The following is a 23395-nucleotide window of genomic DNA, read 5'->3' on the forward strand; positions in this document are numbered from 1 at the left end:
CAGTAGACATGGTGGGCCCCTAAATAGGACAGCCTCTAAAGGTCACAATATGGTTTATGCAGTATTCCAGCATCTGAGAATGCATGGTTTGCATCTTCCTCATGAAGAGATACCAGGCAGAACAAAACTGAAGAACACTCTATAAAGTAATTGGCCAGTATCTTCAAGCCACTGATGTTATGAAATGCAAATTTCCCCTCTTGAGTCTCTGCTCCCCTAAACCATGATTCCCTGTATTCATTTATTGGACTTTCCAATCTTGGAAACAGTAGTTTGCCTTGCATTCTTCTCTTTTAGGGGTCTGAGAAGAATTGTTGATTTTTTTAGTTTGTCTGCTTGTTGCTTCTTGTTTGAAAAGGGTATAACTTCCAAGCTCCTCACCTAGGGAGTAGGGTGTTTTAAAGTCTTTGTGTTATAATTCCTATGTGAGCCATCTCAGGATTTTCAACTTTTGATTGTCTTTTCCAATGACTGTTAGTCATGTTCATACGTCATATTCTCTTGGTTTTTTTAATGTCAAATAGTTTTGGAATGCATGCTGGACACATAGACTAATTGTTAAGAGAATTGGGATTCTATACAAATTCTCTGGAGAAAGTTGATTTGCTGCTGTTGCTCTTGCTATTTTGCCAGGCAATGGACTTATGTAGGTTCAACAAGTTCTTTCTTGCCTTCTGACAGCAGTGATTCCTTTGTCATCTAGTTTTTCTTTTCTTTTTCTTTTTCTCTTTTTTTTTTCATCTCAGCACCTGAGGGAAGGATGATGGCAGGGGCCAGCTGTGGCCCCAGGATGCCTGCCTCTCTTGCCTTCCCCATCCCAGCCCTGGACTGGGTTGTTGGCTAATTTTTCAAAGCATTTTTTATGGTAATTAGATCTGATCCATCTAAGCCACTCATAGTTTTCTGGGATTTGGCAGTGGTTCTCAGCCTTTCCTATGCTTTTGTGAGCCTGCCCTACACTTGTCCAGATCGAAGGTGAGCCCAGCACTTGTATTGGCTCATACACAAAATTATGGAATTTTCTTCCCAGTTGTAACTTCTCTAAGACTTCACCTACAATTTCAGGATAGCAATGGCCCCCTTTCTAGGTTCCTCTGACTTGAAATTTGGACTTTTTCCCAGAGCTTAACTTCCTGAGCATTTATATTTGACTGAGTAGGTGTCTTCTTTAGGGCAAAACTGCGAGGGCACAGAAAAAAAATATTAGGAATTCCATAACATATATTTTTTTTCTTAACAACAGCGACCCATTTTTTTCTGATTCATCTGGACAGGGATAAAGGTCTGACTTTGAGATTTTACATGCCCTCAACTCCATCTCCCAAACTGCAGCAGCCATACATCTCTGCAATGATTTTAGCCTGTAGCAGGACTAGAGAAGGAAAAAAAGACATAAAAGAAAAGAAATCCACCCCAAATTCTCAACTTTTTTTGGCCTTCTGGCCAGAAAGAGGACGTTCCCTTAAAGTTTTTGCTGTTTACATCCTCTGCACAATTTTGTAATTCTAGCTACTAGATTTTCCTTGGATCAAAGTTGGAAAAGGAAGGAGAGAAAAAATATCAGAAATATACTGGTGTTGATTATTCATCAAATTTGATTCTCTTTTATCTGCCTGTTATTTACCTTCTCAGATACTTGCATTTTATATTCTTTGAGGTTATATAGTTGTAACCAGTGAGAGAGATGGGATCTTGTGATCTTATACTATGGCACTGAAGTCTTCACTCTTGTAGGAAAACCTTTGGAAATATTAAATGCTAAAGGGTCATGGTGTATGTAACGCAAAGGCAAATGGCCCAGAAAAAATAATTATATATACATAGATCTAAATATGGATATAGTTATAGAAAGAATGTTAAAATGTAGAAAAATATTAAAAATCAGTGAACAGGATTAAAATGTGTAGAGTCCCCTTTTCTTTTTTTCCATTTATTTATTTATTTATTTATTTAATAAATTAATTTTTTATTGGTGTTCAATTTACCAACATACAGAATAACACCCAGTGCTCATCCCAGCAAGTGTCCCTCTCAGTGCCCGTCACCCATTCACCCCCACCCCCCCGCCCTCCTCCCCTTCCACCACTCCTAGTTCATTTCCCAGAGTTAGGAGTCTTTATGTTCTGTCTCCCTTCTGATATTTCCCACATATTTCTTCTCCCTTCCTTTATATTCCCTTTCACTATTATTTATATTCCCAAGATGAATGAGAACATACACTGTTTGTCCTTCCCCGATTGACTTACTTCACTCAGCATAATACCCTCCAGTTCCATCCACGTTGAAGCAAATGGTGGGTATTTGTCGTTTCTAATGGCTGAGTAATATTCCGTTGTATACCTAAACCACATCTTCTTTATCCATTCATCTTTCGATGGACACCGAGGCTCCTTCCAGTTTGGCTATGGACATTGCTGCTAGAAACATTGGGGTGCAGGTGTCCCAGCATTTCATTGCATCTGAATCTTTGGGGTAAATCCCCAACAGTGCAATTGCTGGGTCGTAGGGCAGGTCTATTTTTAACTCTTTGAGGAATCTCCACACAGTTTTCCAGAGTGGCTGCACCAGTTCACATTCCCACCAACAGTGTAAGAGGCTTCCCTTTTCTCCGCATCCTCTCCGACATTTGTGGTTTCCTGCCTTGTTAATTTTCCCCATTCTCACTGGTGTGAGGTGGTATCTCATTGTGGTTTTGATTTGTATTTTCCTGATGGCAAGTGATGCAGAGCATTTTCTCATGTGCATGTTGGCCATGTCCATGTCTTCCTCTGTGAGATTTCTCTTCATGTCTTTTGCCCATTTCATGATTGGATTGTTTGTTTCCTTGGTGTTGAGTTTAATAAGTTCTTTATAGATTTTGGAAACTAGCCCTTTATCTGATATGTCATTTGCAAATATCTTCTCCCATTCTGTAGGTTGTCTTGTAGTTTTGTTGACTGTATCCTTTGCTGTGCAAAAGCTTCTTATCTTGATGAAGCCCCAAGAGTTCATTTTTGCTTTTGTTTCTTTTGCCTTTGTGGATGTATCTTGCAAGAAGTTACTGTGGCCAAGTTCAAAAAGGGTGTTGTCTGTGTTCTCCTCTAGGATTTTGATGGAATCTTGTCTCACATTTAGAACTTTCATCCATTTTGAGTTTATCTTTGTGTATGGTGAAAGAGAGTGGTCTAGTTTCATTCTTCTGCATGTGGATGTCCAATTTTCCCAGCACCATTTATTGAAGAGACTGTCTTTCTTCCAATGGATAGTCTTTCCTCCTTTATTGAATATTAGTTGACCATAAAGTTCAGGGTCCACTTCTGAGTTCTCTATTCTGTTCCATTGATCTATGTGTCTGTTTTTGTGCCAGTACCACACTGTCTTGATGACCACAGCTTTGTAGTACAACCTGAAATCTGGCATTGTAATGCCCCCAGCTATGGTTTTCTTTTTTAAAATTCCTCTGGCTATTTGGGGTCTTTTCTGATTCCACACAAATCTTAAAATAATTTGTTCTAACTCTCTGAAGAAAGTCCATGGTATTTTGATAGGGATTGCATTAAACGTGTAAATTGCCCTGGGTAACATTGAGATTTTCACAATATTAATTCTTCCCATCCATGAGCATGGAATATTTTTCAATCTCTTTGTGTCTTCCTCAATTTCTTTCAGAAGTGTTCTATAGTTTTTAGGGTATAGATCCTTACGTCTTTGGTTAGGTTTATTCCTAGGTATCTTATGCTTTGGGGTGCAATTGTAAATGGGATTGACTCCTTAATTTCTCTTTCTTCAGTCTCATTGTTAGTGTATAGAAATGCCACTGATTTCTGGGCATTGATTTTGTATCCTGCCATACTACCAAATTGCTGTATGAGTTCTAGCAATCTTGGGGTGGAGGCTTTTGGGTTTTCTATGTAGAGTGTCATGTCATCGGCAAAGAGGGAGAGCTTGACTTCTTCTTTGCCAATTTGAATGCCTTTAATGTCTTTTTGTTGTCTGATTGCTGAGGCGAGGATTTCCAGTATTATGTTGAATAGCAGTGGTGAGAGAGGACATCCCTGTCTTGTTCCTGATCTTAGGGGAAAGGCTCCCAGTGCTTCCCCATTGAGAATGATATTTGCTGTGGGCTTTTCGTAGATGGCTTTTAAGATGTCGAGGAATGTTCCTTCTATCCTTATACTCTGAAGAGTTTTGATCAGGAATGGATGCTGTATTTTGTCAAATGCTTTCTCTGCATCTAATGAGAGGATCATATGGTTCTTGGTTTTTCTCTTGCTGATATGATGAATCACATTGACTGTTTTACGAGTGTTGAACCAGCCTTGTGTCCCGGGGATAAATCCTACTTGGTCATGGTGAATAATTTTCTTAATGTACTGTTGTATCCTATTGGCTAGTATCTTGTTGAGAATTTTTGCATCCATGTTCATCAGGTATATTGGTCTGTAATTCTCCTTTTTGGTGGGGTCTTTGTCTGGTTTTGGAATTAAGGTGATGCTGGCCTCATAGAACGAATTTGGAAGTACTCCATCTCTTTCTATCTTTCCAAACAGCTTTAGTAGAATAGGTATGATTTCTTCTTTAAACGTTTGATAGAATTCCCCTGGGAAGCCATCTGGCCCTGGTAGAATCCCCTTTTCTATTTTTGTAACTTTTCATTAATTTTTAAATTATTTTTAAAAATTAAAAAAATGAAAACTCAAACATCTGTTTTTTAAGACCATTCTCTAATAAAATTCTTCAATACATGACATTTACCAATACTGCTTGAAAGGTCTTGACATCTTTATAACCTGTGCTTTTCTGGGCAACATAGAATGACATCTTTAACACAATAACACAATAAATCTTCACTTTTTATAAGTGAATCTGTTCCTGGAGCAATTGTTCTTGCTATTGCTTTTGTTCCATCAACTCAGAAGTCAATGTTTTGTTACAAATTAATGTGATGGGGTCTTAAAGACTGACAAAAACACTTCAGAGCACCTTTGTTGTATTTTGTCAAGTATTTTTGAAAATATTTTATTTCGATTATATTCACCTGCATAAAATCTCTGTATAAGCAAAATAGAGATGAGCATAATGAATGTGCTCTATTCCAGCCAAGCTGTGATATCTTGCTGAATTATAAAGTGTTACAAAAATTTATTATTTAAACAAGCTCATCAATTATTCTAGGTGTTGATTTTTGGATCAAACAATACTGAGAACTGCATTTTTGTAGCACTTTTTTTTCTTCATAAAACACTTGTTTCAATGTCAATGGCATAGGACTTGGAAGATTTTTTTTTATATTTCTGAAGGTTTATGCTTTTTCTTTTCCTCAAAACAAACAAATGAACAAAAAATAACAAACTGTAGTATACAAAGTCATAGAGTTTTTTAAGCAACATTTCACTCTGAAATATACTGAATAAATTCTTTTATTATTAAATGTAAAATTCGATGTACTACCCTATTATGTTTAAATGACTTTGGTGGTAGTGTTTGGCAATATATGCTTTAATTTAATCTTTCTGATTGACCATTATTACACATTTGATTGATGATAGTGTATGTGAATTAGTCCAATATAGCTCCTGCCTTCATGGAATACAAGTCTAATGGAGGAAACATACAACAATTGACAAAAAGATAAGAAGAATGATTCTAAATGGTGACAAATAGGGTGTGATGATTAAATATCAATAAATGAGACCAAAAATAGGATTGTAGACACCCAAATGTGTAAGGAAAGAAACTTCTCAGCATGCTGAAGAAGCAAAGGAAGATCAATGAAATTGGAGATTTCCAAAGAAGGAGTGGGAAGATCTGAGTGAGGGAAAGAGTGGAAAGATCTCAAGGTAGCCTGGGAAAATTATATGGGACTCTGAAAGCCATGATAAAGGATTAAGATTTTATTCTAAATGCTGAAGGAAAGCACTATTTATTAACATATAAAATTTACAATAAGAAATACACATTTCTCCAATTGCCAAGTAAAAATGTATTGGCTAGAACAAGGTTGGAAGCAGAAATATCAGTTGGGAAGACTTTGCTTTAATCAAGAATAATTGCTAGCTTGCACAAAGTTGGAGGCTATGGAGATAGAGACAGGTAAATGAATTGGGGACATATTTTTGAGCTAGAATCAGTAAGAAATGATAATATATTAGAGGTTGGGTTTTGAGAGAATATTGAGACATTCCTTTATTTGTAGCTTGAGTTGGTTGCATAATAATGCAATTTATTGGGATGATGAAAATTGGGAAAGAAACATCTGGAAAGGAATTTAATCAAGTATTTGATTTGGCTTATCTTAAATATCCTACTGGAAGTGGGAGAGGGTGATATTCTGGTCACAGATATACAGGTTAACCTTGGAATACAGAATGATAATGAAAAGAGAATGGGATAATCTTTTTTCTTTCAGAACAGTGGCTGAAGGACTCACTCAAGGTTTAAAGAGAGGGAGATTTTGAATCACAATTGTGAAGATCTTACTAAATAAAAAGAATGAAAAGAGAAGTCAACAGAAAAATTTTGAGGTCTCAGTTGAAGTCAGATATCATGCATTTGCAATGAATATACTAGTACATACTAAAAAATGTACATCATTAGAGATGTTTTTTGAAATATATTAGTAATGTATTCCTCATCATGGATTCTTTTAGAGGTGTAGACAACATTGTTCTTGAGTGATTAAGACATTTGTGTTTTACATGCCCACAGGGGAGAATGGGAAGCCATGTGAAGTCACAACAGCCAGGCACCCACAGCTGCTTGTGAGTCTGGATTAGGCCTTGCCTTCTGTCACTGGTTGGCATTAGTGCCCACCTGCACTAGTGCACCTGCATCCCACAGCCTAACTCTATCACCAGACTCCATGGACGTGTGCTACCTAGGTAGAGAGGGTGCAGCCACAGGAGAGCAGGCTGAAAGTCAGGGTCTTTGCAGCTGCCAGTGAGCCTATGATTGATTGGTCCTGGCCCTGGTTATTTACCCTGGGCCCCATCACTACAAGGATGTCTACATTTGGTCCCTTCAACTACATTGGAACCTGCAGGTGGCCTCCCTAGCTGAATGTGTGCACACCACTGGCTCCAGTCACTATTGCTGCCTGCTCTGATCCCTTGTTACTAGACCAGAGGTGCCATTTTAGCATCCCAAAAGTTCTTGTAGCCACTGAGGACCCCCACCGTGCTTGCCAAGGACCACACAGTTGTTGATACATTGGACTCCAGAGACTTGAGCTAAAGAAAATTATGTCCTCTTGGGCCCACTGCCACCACATGTCTCCACAATTGGCATCTTGCCTCACTAGACCTAGGGTCAAAGCACAATTTAGCATGACCCCACTGGGAGGTGAAAGGCTTCCCTTACCAAAGTCAGTCCATAAAATTTGGAAAAGATGGATGCTTCTTTCAAGTGCACAGAAAACTACAGAAGACTACAGAGATCAGGAAGAATCAGAGAAACATGTTTTTACAAAAGAAATACAGTAAACCTCTAGTAACTGGACACAGGGAAATGGAGATCCGGAAATTGCGCAACAAAGAATTCAAAATAATTATCATACAGATACTCTGAGTGTTACAAGAGAATACAAATAAACAGTATAGCAATAGGAGGGAAATAACACAAAAACAAAAGTTCAACAAAGAGAAAGTTAACCAAACATAATTTTGGATCCCAAAAATACAATGACTGAACTGAAGAGTTCAATAGATAGTTTCTTTTTTTTTTTTTTTAAGATTTTGTTTATTCATGAGAGACGCACACACACACACACACACACACACACACACACACACAGGAGGAAGAGACACAGAGGGAGAAGCAGGGAGCCGGATGTGGGACTCTATCCCAGGTCTCCAGGATCACACCCTGGGCTGCAGGCAGCGCTAAACCACTGCACCGCCAGGGCTGCCCCAATAGACAGTTTCAATAACAGACTTGAAAAAGTAGAAGATAGAACCAATTCCCCAAAAGACATATTATTTGAAATGATCTAATCAGAAGAGTAAAATAACTAACAACTAACTAACTAACTAACTAAATAAATAAATAGAGAAAAGCATATGGGAATTATGGGACATCAGGAAAAAAAAGAAAAGAAAAGAAAGAAGAAAGAGAAGAAAGAAAGAAGAAAGAAAGAAAGAAGAAAGAAAGAAAGAAAGAAAGAAAGAGAAAAAGAAAAGAAGGATAGAAAGCTTATTTAAATCATTATGGCTGAGAAATTCTCTAACCTGGGGATAGATTTAGAAATTCATGTTCATTGAAATTAATAGGTCATCTCAAAATTTCAATCCAAAATGATTTTCTTCAAAGCACATTATAAAAAAGCTGTTTAAAACCAAAGACAAACAGAATTTTAAAAGAAGCAAGAGAAAAAAGTTCTCTTGAAAGGGAACCCCCATAAGGCTATTAGAGGATTTCTCAGCAGAGGCCAGGAGAGAATGGTGTGATGCTTTCAGAGTGCTAAAATAAGGAAACACAGGAAAGTTGTCTTTCAAAATTGAAGACTAAATAAAAACTTTCACTAATAAATAAAAGTTGAGGAAATTTATTGCCAGTAAACCTACCTTACAAGAAATGCTGAAAAGAGTTTTTCAAGCTGAAGCAAAAGGATGCTAATAGTAACATAAAAACACAAAAATATATAACACACACTGGTAAAGGTAAGCATATAGTGAGACTCAGAATACTCTAATACAGTAATATGGTGATATGTTAATCGACTACTTAACTCTAGTATAAAAGTTACAGGAGAAAAATATTAAAAATAGCTATAGCTTCAACAAATTGTTAATGGATACAGAATATTATTCTAGAACATATCTATAAGAACACTATGTAAATGGCGATCTATAAGAACACTATGTAAATGGCGATATCAGAAACATAAAAGGGAATTAAAAATAGAGTTTTTTGTATGCAATGTATGATAAATTGTCAGCAAAAAATAGTCTATTAAATATATAAGATACATATAAGATGTTTTGAGTCAGCCTCAGGAGAGCCCCCCCCCCCCCAAAAAAAATCTACCATAGCCACACAAAAGATAAAGAAATGAATCACAGCTTTCCACTATGAACAATAGTCAACTTACCAAGGAAGACAGCAAGAAAGGAAGAAAAGTAAAATGGAACTACAAAACAGCCAGATAACAGTAAGATAGCATTAGTAAATCTTTACCTAACTACTTTAAATGTTAATGGATTGAATCCTCTAATCAAAGAACATACAGTGACAGGATGGATAAAAAAAACAAGTCCTAACTATGTGTTACCTTTAGAAGACTCACTCCAGGTTTAAGGATACATAGGCTCAAAGTGAAGGGATAGGTCATTCAGACAGAAAATCAACAAGGAAACATTGGATTTGAACCATAATTTAGTCAAAGATATAAATAGAACATTCAATTCAACAGCAGTTGAATACATATTTTTCTCAAGTATACACAGAACATTCTCCAGAACAGATCAAATTATAGGCCACAAAACAAATCTCAGCAAAATTTAAAAGACTGAAATCATATCAAGTATCTTTTCTGACCACAGTGGTGTAAAACTAAAAATTAATAACAGGAAAAAAGCTGGAAAATCCACAAATTCGTGGAAATTAGAAAACATGCTACTGAACAATTATGGGTCCAGAAGAAACGAAAAGGGAAATGAAGAAATACCTTGAAACCAACATAAAAGGAAGCACAATATATCAAAGCTTATGGGAAGCTGTAAAAGCAATTCTAAGAGGAAAGTTTATGGCAATAAACACCTAGATTGAGAAAAAAGAAAGATCTCAAATCAATGATTTCACTTTACACCTCAAGGAACTAAAAAAAAAAGAACAAACCAAGCCTAAAGTTAGCAGAGGGAAGAAACAACAAAGATTATAGCAGAAATAAATGAAATAGAGACTAGAAAAACAATATAAAAAATGAATGAAGCTAAGAGTTTCATTGAAAAGATAAATAAAGTCCACAAACCTTTAGCTAGACTACCTCAGGAAAAAAGAGAGACAACTCAAATAAAGTTAGAAATGAAAGAAGAGACATTTCAAGTGATATCACAGAAATACAAAGAATAATTAGAGGCTACTATGAATGATTATCTGCCAACAAACTGATAATAGAAGAAATGGATAATTTTCTAAAAATATACAAGGCTGAATCAAAAAGAAATAGAAAATCTGAACATAACAATAATTAGCAGCGATTTGAATCAGTAATCAAAAACTTCCTAACACAAAAGTTCAGGACCAGATGATTTCACTGGTCAAGTCTGTCAAACATCTGAAGAATTAATGCCAATTCTTCTCAAACTCTTCCCAAAAAACTGAAGAAGAGGTACTATTCCTAAATTCTTTGATGAGGCCAACATTACCTTGATACTAAAACAAGATAAAAATACTATGAGAAAAAAATTACAGACCAGGGATCCCTGGGTGGCGCAGCGGTTTGGCGCCTGCCTTTGGCCCAGGGCGCGATCCTGGAGACCCAGGATCGAATCCCACATCGGGCTCCCGGTGCATGGAGCCTGCTTCTCCCTCTGCCTGTGTCTCTGCCTCTCTCTCTATCTCTCTGTGACTATCATAAATAAATAAAAATTAAAAAAAAAAAAAATAAAATGTAAAAAAAAAAAAAAAAAAAAAATTACAGACCAATACTCCTGAATATAGATGAGAAAGTTCTCAACAAAATATTATCAAACTTAATTATTATCAGCACATTAAAAGGATTTCTCGTTGTGGTAAGTGGAATCTATCTCTAGGATGCAAGGATAGCTCAACATATGCAAATCAATAAATGTGATATACCACATTCAGATAATGAAAGAAAAATTGCATGGTCATCTCAATAGATGCAGAAAAAGCATCTGATCAAATACAAAATTCTTTCATGATATAAACTCTTAACAAATTGAATATGGAAGGAACAATACTTCAGCACAATAAACACCTTATATCATAAACTCATAGCCAACAATACACTCAATGATAAGAGGTTGAAAACTCTTCTGCTAAGATCAAGAACAAGACATAGGTGCCTACTCTTACCACTGTTATTTACAGTACTAGTAGTTCTATCTAGAGCAATGAGACAAGAGAAAAAAGGCATCCAAACAGGAAGAAGTAAAATCATCTCTGTTTACAGATTATATGATCACATATAGAGTGAATTTTAAAACTCCACCAAAAAAAACCACTAAAACTAACTCATTGAAGAATTCAGTAATGTTGCCAGATGTAAAATCAACATACAGATAAGAGTTATGTTTTATACACAAACAACAAAATAACCCGAGAAAGACATAAAGAAGATAATCCCATTTACGATAGCATAAAACACAACACAATACTTAGGAAAAAAATTAATCAAACAAGTAAAGATGTGTACACTGAAAAGTATAAGACTTCAATGAAAGAAATTGAAGAACACCAAAACAAATGAAAGGATGTCGTCTGGCATGGTTTGGAAGACTTAATATTGTTAAAATATTTATACTACGAAAGTCACCTGTAGATTCAAGGCAATCTCTCTCAAAATTCCAATGGCATTTTTTTCACAGAAATAGAAAAAATATCTCTAAAATGTATGGATCCACAAAACAACCCTGAATAGCCAAAGCAATTCCGAGAAAAAAGAACAAAGTTGAAGGCAGCACACTTAATTTCAAACTATTCTACAAAGTTCTAGAAATGAATAATATGCTATTGGCACAAAAATAGACCAATGAACACAATAGAAAGCCCAGAAGCAAAGCCTACATTTATGTTCAATTAATCTTTAATAAAAAAGCTAAGAATACACAATGAGGAAAGAATAGTATTTTCAATAATGGTGCTAGTAAAACTGAATAACCATGCAGAAGAATGAAGTGGAACCTGCACTTATATGATACACAAAAATGTACTTAAAATGGGTTAAAAAGTTTGAAGACTTGAAAATGAGAAACTTCTATAAGAAAACATAGGGAAATAGCTCCTTGATATTGGTCTTGGCAGTGATTTCCAGGATATGACACAAAAAGCACAAGCAGCAAAAACAAAAGTCAAGTAGACAACATCAAATTAAAATGCTATACAGCAAAAGAAACAATCCACAAATGAAACAATCAACCTACAGAATGGAAGAAAACATTTGCAAATCATATAGCTTATAAAGGATCCTTATTCAGCATAAAGACCTCATGCAACTTCATAGGAAAAAAAAAAAAAAACAACCCAATTGAAAAATGGGCCAAAGAACTGAATAGATTGCTTTCCAGAGACATACAAATAGCCAGCAAGTAATGAAAAAGTGCTCAACATCAGCAATCCTCAGGGAAATGAAAATCAAATCAACAATGAGATAAATTGCCTTACACCGGTTTAATGGCTATTACCAAAAAAGACAAAAGATAGCAAGTGTTTACAAGGATGTATTGAACACTTCTATGGTGGGAGTGAAAATTGGTAGATCCATTATGAGAAACAGTACGGAGTTTCCTCAAAAAATTAACAACAGACATACCATATCATCTAGGAATATCTCACTTCTGGGTATACATCCAAAGGAATTGAAATCAGGATCATAGAGGTATCTGTGCTCACATGCTTGTAATAATATCATTCACAACTGTAAAGATATGTGACTAACTTAGGTGTCCACCAACAGATGACTCTATAAAGATTTTATATATATATATATATAAATTTATATTTATATTTTAATGTACATGTAAAATTCAACCACAAGAAAGAAGGAAATCTTGCCATTTGTGACAACTTGGGTGAACTTTGAAGGCATTATGCTGAGTGAAATAAGTCATACATAGAAAGTCAAATACTATATAATTTATATATGGAATCTAAAAAAGCCAAACTCAGAGAAATATAGTAAGGTCGTACTTACCAGGGGCTTGGATAGGGAAAAAGGAGGGTATTTTTCCAAGGGTATAGACTTCCAGTTATAAAATTACCAAATTCTTTGGATATAATGTACAACACGGTGATTATAGGTAATACTTTTATATTTGAATGTTGCTAGTAGAGTAGATATTAAATGTTCTCACAGCAAAAAGAAAATGGTAATTATGGGGGTGCCTGGGTGGTTCAGTCAGTTAAGTATCTGCCTTCAGCTCAGGTCATGATCTCAGGGTCCTGAGATCAAGTGCCTCGTAGGGCTCCCTCAGTGAGGAGTCTGCCTCTCCCTCTCCCTTTGCCCCTACCCCCTGCTCATGGTCTCTCTCACGCACTCTTTCTGTCCCAAATAAATAAATAAAATCTTTAAAGAAAAATGAAATGGTAATTATGTGACAAAATGGAGCTGTTAGCTAGTGCTAAGGTGTTGATCATTTTGTAATATATAAATGTATTACATCTACAGGTTGTATGTCTTAAATTTATATGATTTATCAGTCAATGATATCTCAGTAAATCTAGAAAATAAATTTTTAAAAAGATGAAAATTGAACTTTATTAAACATTTCCAAAAGATATTGATGCTTTAGTGTAAAAGACATTTTTATCTTATGTCCAGAATGAATACTGTAAGATAAAGTTTCTATTGAAAAGCTTATGAAATCACAATGTTCTAGAGCAGAATTGGAAAACTTGCACTGATGAGAAATCCAATGACTGAGACCCCTTTCTCCATTATTCTGTGTCATGACATTTTGCTTATTGTGGTGAAATAAATCTAGGGACATTCAAAATTTTGGCCTGTTCTGTGATTTCTGTTGGACATTAGGGTAGGATTTTAACAGCGTCAGATAATATTATAATCAAGGCTATAAAAAAAAAACAAACCTTTTTTCTTCACATGAAGTTTATGGGAGGATTGAAAAGTTAGAGAACAAAGCAGATTAGAAAATAGATCTCTGTTACTAGCTCACTTAGAGCTCTGGTAAAAGGCTGCCTGCCTTAAAGCTGTCTGTGCCTTTCTACTCCTACAATGTGTAGGTAAACTAGTTTGTGCCTTTCATGCCTCTTTTTTTTCTCTTTGATTTCAGACTTAAATATTTGTTTTCCTAAAAAAGTCTTACCAATTCTTGCTGTAGAGTGCCCCACAGAGAGAGATAAATCTAAGTAGCTTATGTTATATTAGAAGCTTCCTGACCATCTTCAGCCGGGTTATACCCCAGGAGAAATCCTCTCAGCTTCCTATGTAACCCAGGCCTAAATTTGATACATTATAGCATTTCTATTCCTTTTATCATGTCTTATTTTCCTTGTTATCTTTCTCCTGTCATATACTCAGGCTTTTCATACCTGGAATCACTATGAAACTCAGCTAATAAGGTCTGAAATATTCTTTGGTGAAATCTTAATCTTCACTTCTTAATGCCATCCATATTTAGCATAATCTCCTAACTGATCAAACAAGAAGGATTTCCTAATTTTTCTTGCTATTTTCTCCCTATGTGTCATTCTCAGAGGACACTTCTCAGTTCCTTGGATCCAGGCTTTTGAGGTGGGGGATGGTGAGATGTGGCTCTTTGAGACCTTGTTTCATCAACCTTTGACTTTTGGGGGGCTTAAACATACCATATTCCTAGAGCCATCTCTAAAAGCAATAGTATGTGAGTATGCTTTTTTTTTTTTTTTTTAATTCCTGGCCATCTAGGCTTTGTCTTAGAATGTGTTCATTTGGTATAAGTCACTTTGAGTTCCTATACATAGCTTAAAAATGGTATATTCAGTTAATACTAACTCTACAATTTTTGGAGTGAAAAATACTTTTTTTATTTTTAAGTAACATTAACTGGAATGATATTGTAAGCACCCTGGTTCTTGTGGAAAGGATCCCTGGGAAATCCGTTAACACATTCTTACCTTGGGAATCAGTTCCATGGTGATAGGTTCAAGTTCTTTCAAGAGTCAATTGTGCTACCTCCAAGTGAGTATAAGTGGAAAATCTCTGTGAAGAAGCCACACTTTAGACTCATAACATAATGTTCAGTAATGTCTACTTAACTATAACTACATCTTAAAGTATTCAGAGTACTTCAGCCATGTTGTTAAAAAAACCTCATGAAGACATATTTAGGTAAATATCTTTACTGATGATTGGCGAACCATAACAAAATCAAGTTTTATCTTATATTCATGTCTGTGGCAATGCTGCAAATCCTCCAGTATCCCAGGAGATTCTTTAGTGACTGTTCTGTATATGACACAAATCCTAAGCTTTGCTGTAATGTGGACAATGAAGATTACCTGAGTAGGGTAATATGAATTGCTGCACAGTTTTGATAACTTTATTCCAAGTGATTATGGGTCACATCCTTTTAAAAATCCAAGGCCTTTGTGTCCCTTGCAGAGTATAACCATGCACACTTGAAATTTCAATGAGAATGTTATAATCTTCTGGCACTGGGCTGAGGAGTTACTCACATGAATAAACATGATGATATTCTGCAGCCAAAATTACCTATTTTTCTGATAATTTTTGCAAGCCTTTGCCTTATAAGTCTTGAGCAGTATTTACTTTCAAAGCTGTCTTTAACATTTTGTAGCTTGGAATAATTTATTTCCTCAAGTAAGGATGTTTAAATTCCTTACTTTTGGAGCCCTGCAAGGGAGGGAAGCTTGGGGACTGGGCTCTAAGAGAGGACTGTGTTGAAGATAAATGAAGAGAATTTGGGGTGATTGCATAACCACTAAGAGTATGCTGGGGTCATTTTTGTAATGGCTGTGTGCTTAAAATATAGAATTAAGACAGATAACATAATTTTATATTATCAAGTCAAAGATCTTGAGACTTCTCTTGGCCTATATCCTTTCCATGGAATCAACTTTGGTTGCCATTTAAATGCCATATTGATGGGGTAGGCCAACCACTTGTATAAAGTTGTGGAGTTGTATATATAAGTTTGATATGAAGAACAGATTTAAGTTCCTCAGGGAAGCTGAAAGTCAGAATAAATTTGCATCATTTCAGTAAATAGTGGTGAAATTTAATGCTAATAATCTCGAACAGATCTAGGCATAAGTCTTCTATTTTTTTGTATAGATACCTGGGAGTACCGTGCTTAAATAAGCTCTCTAAGGGGAATATTTTCACATAACTAGGTCTATTTACATAAGCCCCATAGTGCTGCTTAATATGTTAGAGAGTGACCTCAGATCCTTCTAAGACAGACCAGTGACTGGATTGCAGATGTATTAAAGTTCATGTGTGAAAAGACCATAAGATAACCATATAATGTTGTATTTTTTTAAAGATTTTATTTATTTATTCATAAGAGACACAGAGAGACAGAGAGAGGCAGAAACATAGGCAGAGGGAGAAGAAACAGGCTCCATGCAGGGAGCCCAATGTGGGACTCAACTCTTGGACTCCAGGATCATGCCCTGGGCCGCAGGCAGTTGCTAAACTGCTGAGTCACCTAGGCATCACTAATGTTGTGTGTGTGGTTTTTTTTAATGTTATGTTTTTATTATCTCAAAAAACATGACTTAAAAAAGCCAAGTCATATATTATTAAACATAAAATAAATCAATTTTCAAAATTGAAAAAGCTGTGTTTTTCATAAGGGATGATACAATGTTCCATACTAGATCTGTAGTAAGCAGACAAATCATTTTCCTTTTGTCATATGTACCAGACACCAAAATGTATCAATTAAATGGTTCTGGACAAACACAATTGATCTATTCTAACTAGCCATTGAGAGGAAATGCAATGTGATAGTTAATGATTGGAACCAAACCACCTAGTTTTGAATCCTGGCTGTGTTACATATCCCCTGAGTGATCTCAGAAATGTTTTTTCATTACTTTAGGCATATGTTTCCTCATTTTAAGTTGGAGATAATACTAATGCCTTATAGGATCATTGATGGGATTAATACATATGAATATTAATATTAGATATATTATTACACATATAGTGTCCAAAGGAGAGGAGGCACAAAGGAATCCTGCACAATCATTACACTGGTGAGAAAAGGAGCAAGAATTTGTCTGGAGGTTGTGTATAGTGTCTTCTTAAGGTATGACAGCTCTGCCCCAGCAGCTTTTGCACAGTTCCCACATTCCTTCCATTTACACCACTTCTTCTCAATTGTTTCTTCACTGTGTAATTTGTTTACCTCAGATACCTGGAGCACTTGGCTTTCAGCTGATCCAATAGAGAGAACATTAGTGAGAATAGGTGAGGGCCAGAGATTATTTCTGCTTTGAGGCCACAGTGGCTTTGTCAGAGCTGGAACTCCTTATTTCCTTTTCTGATAAAAGCACAAGGCTCCAGTAAAGGGGATTGTTGACTTAATGAACTTGTACTAAAGGTGAACCTTTGGCTCCAATGATGCATACGCTCCATTAGTGGGAATCTGGTCCCATGCCGCTCACTGGGTTAATCAAATAAGCATAGTCCTGATGTGCAGGTAACTTAGTGGTAAAGCAGGTAGGCTCCACACATAAGACTGGATTCCCAGACTGGTTCCTTTACATCCTTGCTGAGTGATCTGAGGCAGATTACCAAAGCAATCCTAATTAATCTTAAACCTTAAATTTCCTCATCTATAATGAGGGGGATAATAATATTTTACTTAAAGTTATTCTGAGGATGAAATGGACTAGTGCGTAAAAATAGAACAGGGAGTGATATATGTGTTACTTACTATTAAAGAGATGCTTTGATATTATTAGCAATATTAACTTTACTACCCTCTTCAAGATTCATGAGGAAAGATCATGGCAATTGATAGGGTTTATAGGCAGTGAATACACTGCATTTGAGGTGCTAAAAGAAATAGTGGAATGATACCAGTGTCAGGGAAATACACACAGAGAGTGCCCCAGCAGAAGGATCTTCTCTGTCCACATCTATGAACACATGCTTCATGTTTATTTCAGATGAGCCACTGTGTCAAAGCTAGGCTATAGGAGTGATCCAGTACCCCTAATGCATGATATAGAGGCAAATTCTGACTGTCTTCCAATGATGCCAAACCATGGATTTGATGAGAGTTCAAATATGGACTCAGACTTCTTACCTTCTGGAAGAAAGTGAAGCTCTTCACTGGAGAGGTTGACATTCTAGGGGCATCCCACACAGAGTGGCCTGTCTTACTTATCACCACCCAGTCCCCTATTCTATACTCCCTCTGTCAGTAGGGTATGAGTACTTTCATTCCATGACACATTTTGTAGTCATTAACATTTTCCTGAAGAGTGTATAATGACATGGGAACATTAGTTATAAAGTTAAATGAAGAAAAGATGAAAATTTTTACATAATCTCTTTCTACCCCATTAAAAAAAGACCTTATCAAAGTACCTATTTTCATCACAACACAGATAAGTGCATGTTAAGACACATACTACTTTTAAAAAAATATTTTATTTATTTATTCATGAGAGACAGAGAGAGAGAGAGAGGCAGAGACAGAAGAAGAGGGAGGAGAAGCAGGCTCCACGCAGGGAACCCAATGCGGGGCTCGATTCCGGGATTCCGGGATCATGCCCTGAGCCAAAGGCAGACGCTCAACTGCTGAGCCACCCAGGCATCCCAACACATATCACTTTTTAATAAAGCATTTGTTTACAATTGCATTTTGATTTAAAAATAAGATCTTAAGTCTTACTCATTTTTCTACCTGACCCCAAATACAAGGGTAATTATTTAATAAAACTTCAATGAATGAGTGAATAAATGAATAAAAATCTTAGCCACTAAGGCTTACTTGCATTTTTTTCCCACTATTTTGAACATCATTTTTTAGAGGAATGGAGATACTTCTTTAGTTTTCTTTATCCTTAAATCTCAGTGGGCAGTTGGTTTGTTTTCATAAGCCCACATAAATTAGACCGATAATATCTATCTATCTTTTGAGAAGTGGTATTACTGCTGAAAGATCATGGGCCTCTTTGTCATTACATCACCGATCTACACATATTAAGCTTCTTAAGCCTAACTTGGAAATCGATGCTTCCTCTCCCCAGTCATTTCTGTTGCCTACCTCCCTATGGATAGGGTTATATTACCTCAGACACTGTTATCAGATGTGGTCTCCCCAGAGCTTTGTAGAAAAAGGCTATTATTTTCCCATGCTAGATCAAATGTCTCTTTATATGCAGCCTTGAAAATCACTGCCTGTTTGGGTGCTATATTACATTGTGTGTGCAATTCTAATTTGTCCTCAGTTTTCAGCCGTTTGTCTCCTTTGGTGATATTGATTTCTAGGGCAATTCTGCTCATTGATTTCAGACTATTTTCCAGAGGTCTATTCTTGCCTGTTCTCTTCAACATTTATGGAGTACTTCAGATTTTAAGATTCACGTTCTTATATACACACTCTAAGAAACATCTCACAACATCTTTGAATTCCTTCCTTGCATTTTACAAATGTATGTGAACAAGTCACAGGAAAGTAAACCTCTCTGGAAGGAGTAAATTCTGGGGACAAACAAAATTAGGAAAATGTATTAGATAATAACCAAAAAAGTCTTTTGTTTGCTTGTGTGCCCTTGGACAAGTCAATCAACATTCTTAAATTGCAGCTTGCAAATTGTAAAAAAGGAGAAGGGTTAAAAAAAAAAGACATAACTTCATTTCCTTATCTACCACTTATATTACAATTCTTGTAAGAACCAACTGAGATAATGGATATAAATATTTCACAACGATACATTTATCTCAGAATAAAAAAGTAGTGACCATGTTTGATCCAATCTAACTCAAATCTTGACAAGAAGTGTAAATGATGAAATAATTACTAATGCTGACCACTGGTTGAAAATTTCTTTTACAGTTTTTTCAACCATGTATACATGAGAACCTTCTGCATCCTCAGTAAAAATGCATGAGATTCACAGATTTAAATAAAGCTCCTCTTAGATGTATTCTACCTCCTACAAATTAAAATTATTTATGAGGATTTAAAAGTACCAAATCAGACAGACTTGGTTTGAATCTCGCCTCATGACTCACTATGTGATCTTGAAAGACTTACTCACCTATAATTTCCTCAACTATAATGTGGGGTAATGTGCCATAATCTACTTGAGGATTGAATGAGAATGTAGGCCACTTATTAAAGCAATGTATAGCACATTTCTAGTTTTAATCAATATGTTATTAATATTCCTTTTAGATACATTTAACTATAGGTATTCCTCTTTTATTTAGCTGCATATCACTTGAAAATGGCCTCTGGTTCTTTATTTGATCAATTTTTCACACTTGTAACTTACATACTAGGGGTATAAAGATGGATAAGTTTGAATCTGTACAGTCACTAGCTGGAAAGGGACTTGCTCCTGGGTGCAACGCACTGAATACAACTATATCTGGTACATAGTTGATACTCAAAATTCTTTTAATTAAATGAGTTAATGTCTTAGAGTGCTTTGGATGAGCAGTGGAGATGATTATGCAAATAATTTTGCAAAGCACACTATAGTAAGTGTTATAATTTAGGAGTCTATTGTCTCAATTTAATTTCATTTCATCATGCTATTGTGTTGTTGTTTAGTTGAATTTAATTTTCTTTATTCTTCCCTTTATGGCTTCATTGCTATCGGTTCTTAGGCTTTTCCAACATTTGCAATGACTCCTAATTTTATATCATGTAAAAATTTCATTAACTTGGTATTTATTCCTCTGCCTAATGTTGAATAAAAAAAATTTGATGCAACAATTGCTAGCACTCACTCTCATTCTGTGGCTTCCTCCTAGCCTGTTAAAACTACATTTATTATTTGTTTTGATCTCTGGCCTTTGAGCCAGTTTGAACCTTTCCAACTATGATTTTATCAAAGACAATTTTATTTTTTTACCAAAGGCAATTTTATAAGCATATTTTCCAATAACATACTTAGGAAAAAACTTATAAGATCTACATCAGTGCATATGTGTGTGCCTGTGTATATGTGTGTTTGTGTGTGTGTGTGTGTGTGTGTGTGTATAAGAGAGATTGAGGGAGAGATTCAGCCAAGTAAATCTAAATCAAATTGAATGACTTATGTTTAGTAATAATTGCATAATAAAATGATCTCAAGGGAAATTATTTTCTAAAGCAGAATATACTTTATTCTTTTTTTTTTAAAGATTATTTATTTATTTATTCATGAGAGACAGAGAGAGAGAGGCAGAGACATAGGCAGAGGGAGAAGCAGGCTTGCTGCAGGGAGCCCCATGTGGGACTCAATCCCAGGACCCCAGCATCATGCCCTGAGCTGAAGGCAAAAGCTCAACCACTGAGCCACCCAGGTATCCCCAGAATATACTTTAGATTATGAATAAGGACTTTCAGTCCCCAATAAAATAATATTAGTTAATGTTTTTGAGTACTTATATAGTGTCAGGTACTGTTTTAAGGTTTTTCTTTAAATGAATTAAATAAACATTTTTAGGGGAAAATCCTAGAATTTTCTTTCATTTACACATGAGGATCAGTTAAATAACTTGGTCAAAGTCACAGAGTCAGCAAACTCAGGGCAGAGTTGGGATTCCCATCAATCACATTGGCACCGGAGTTCATTTTCTTCCCAACTAGAATTTTTACCAGTTATAACTTTGCCTATCCATAGACCAATCCTCCTATTTATGGTAACAGTGCCTTGATTTAGTGTTGGGCATCATCCCAGAGCTACTGAAGAAAGACTCAGTAAAGATGTCTATCTATTTTCTTGACCAGTTTTTACAGAGAGATGTGCATGACTTGAGAACAATCAATCTCTCTCTTCCCCAAAATTTTTATCTTGATTGGAGGTTGGCTAAAAATGATTGGAGTTCATTCACCTTGAGGGTGGTACCCTGAAAAGATACCATACTCCAAATTTAAGGTCTCTGGAGCTTCTTTGACTTTTGGCCTTCCAAAATGTAGTTCTTCATCACTTCCTTTAGTTCTCTCAGGTTATGGGATAAGGCCACGGACTATGATCATATAGGTTTTGCATTGCCTAACACTAGTGGGTACCAAGGCATAAGTAAAGGCAGCCTTGTCCCTCATATCTTGCCCACACATTCTTTTTTATCTAAATTAGTTATGGCCAGTATTTCTTGTGATTAAAGAACCCTAATCAATCTCCCAAGATATATTGACTGTTATAGACTGGATCATGTTCCTTCAAAATTAGTATGTTTGAAGTCCTAAGCCCCAATTTGACTATATTTGGAGATAGGTCTGCTAAGGATGTATAATCTCATCTAAGGTTAAATGAGTCATAAGGAAGAGTCCCTAATCCAACAGGATTGGTGTTCTTATAAGAAAAAGAAGCAACACCAGATCTCTCTCTTTCTCTCTTTCTCTCGGCACATACATAGAGGAGAGGCCATGTGAGGACATAGTGAGAAGTCTGTTGTCTAAGTCAGAGAGACCTTATGAGAAACCAACAGTGATATTACCTTGATCTGGGACTTATAGTTTCCACAACTGTGAGAAAATAATTTTCTATTTTTTTAAGCCACATAGTTCATGTGTTGTTATGGCAGCCCTACTGGGCTAAAATGATGAGCTTTTCAGGGTAATGTGCTGTATCTCCTGCTCCAACTGTCCAGAGGCTAATTATCTACCATGAAGGCTATTTTGGTTATTCCTCCCAGAATGCATCATTCTGTATTAAACAACACGGAATTTATGATAAACAAAGCAGACCCAGTTTTGCCTTCATGGAGGTGTTTTAAAGTATACAGTGTTAACTTCATGCACAACTCTCTTATTTCCATAAGATTGCTGCTAAATGTTATCAGAGGTCTTCCTTGGTGACCTCCCTAAAGAAATAATCTCCTAACTGTGAACTCTCCCTATCCTGCCTTGATATTTTCCTTCTATATCATTTACTCTCAGTTGACATATTATATATTCATTTCTTCTTCTGCTCATCTGTTTTCCCGTAGAATGTAATCTCTGTGGGTGGTTGGGCCTGGTTTTCTTTGCTGCTACATCTGCTTCAGTTAGACTGTATTGGGCATCTGAAGACACTCAATATATCTTTATTAACTTGACTTAATTAGATAATAAATAAATGAGGTACATAAGAAAGTGAAACTCAATATTAGTTCAAAATTTCTTTAACTTCTCTTTGCATGCTTTCTATTGTGTGAATTTCTTCCCTCTTCCATGATGTGATTCTTTTCAGCATATTCTGTCTCCTCTGACTTTTTACTCTCTCACCTCCTCTTTCTTTTTCTAATATTCAAACCTGCTTTCTCTGCTTATTCTCCTGTGTCTACCTCCCCCTTTTTCGTTCCATTTTAATTGCTGATTATAATATAATGTATAAAGTATATTTGAAATTACTTAAGTGGCATATCCATTCTTATTAATTAAAAGGTTGATGAAGTCATTAGTTAAAATTCTATCTGTAAGAAAATGGTAAGCCAAGTTACATTGGATTTTCATCTTAGTTGATTAGTAGACAATAAGTTGAACAATGTTTCCTCGGTCCTATAACAACCCTAGTGCTTCACTCTGGTGTCACTGATAATCTCACTAAAACGATT

The sequence above is a fragment of the Vulpes lagopus genome, chromosome 1 (assembly GCF_018345385.1).
Source record: "Vulpes lagopus strain Blue_001 chromosome 1, ASM1834538v1, whole genome shotgun sequence".
NCBI lineage: Eukaryota > Metazoa > Chordata > Mammalia > Carnivora > Canidae > Vulpes > Vulpes lagopus.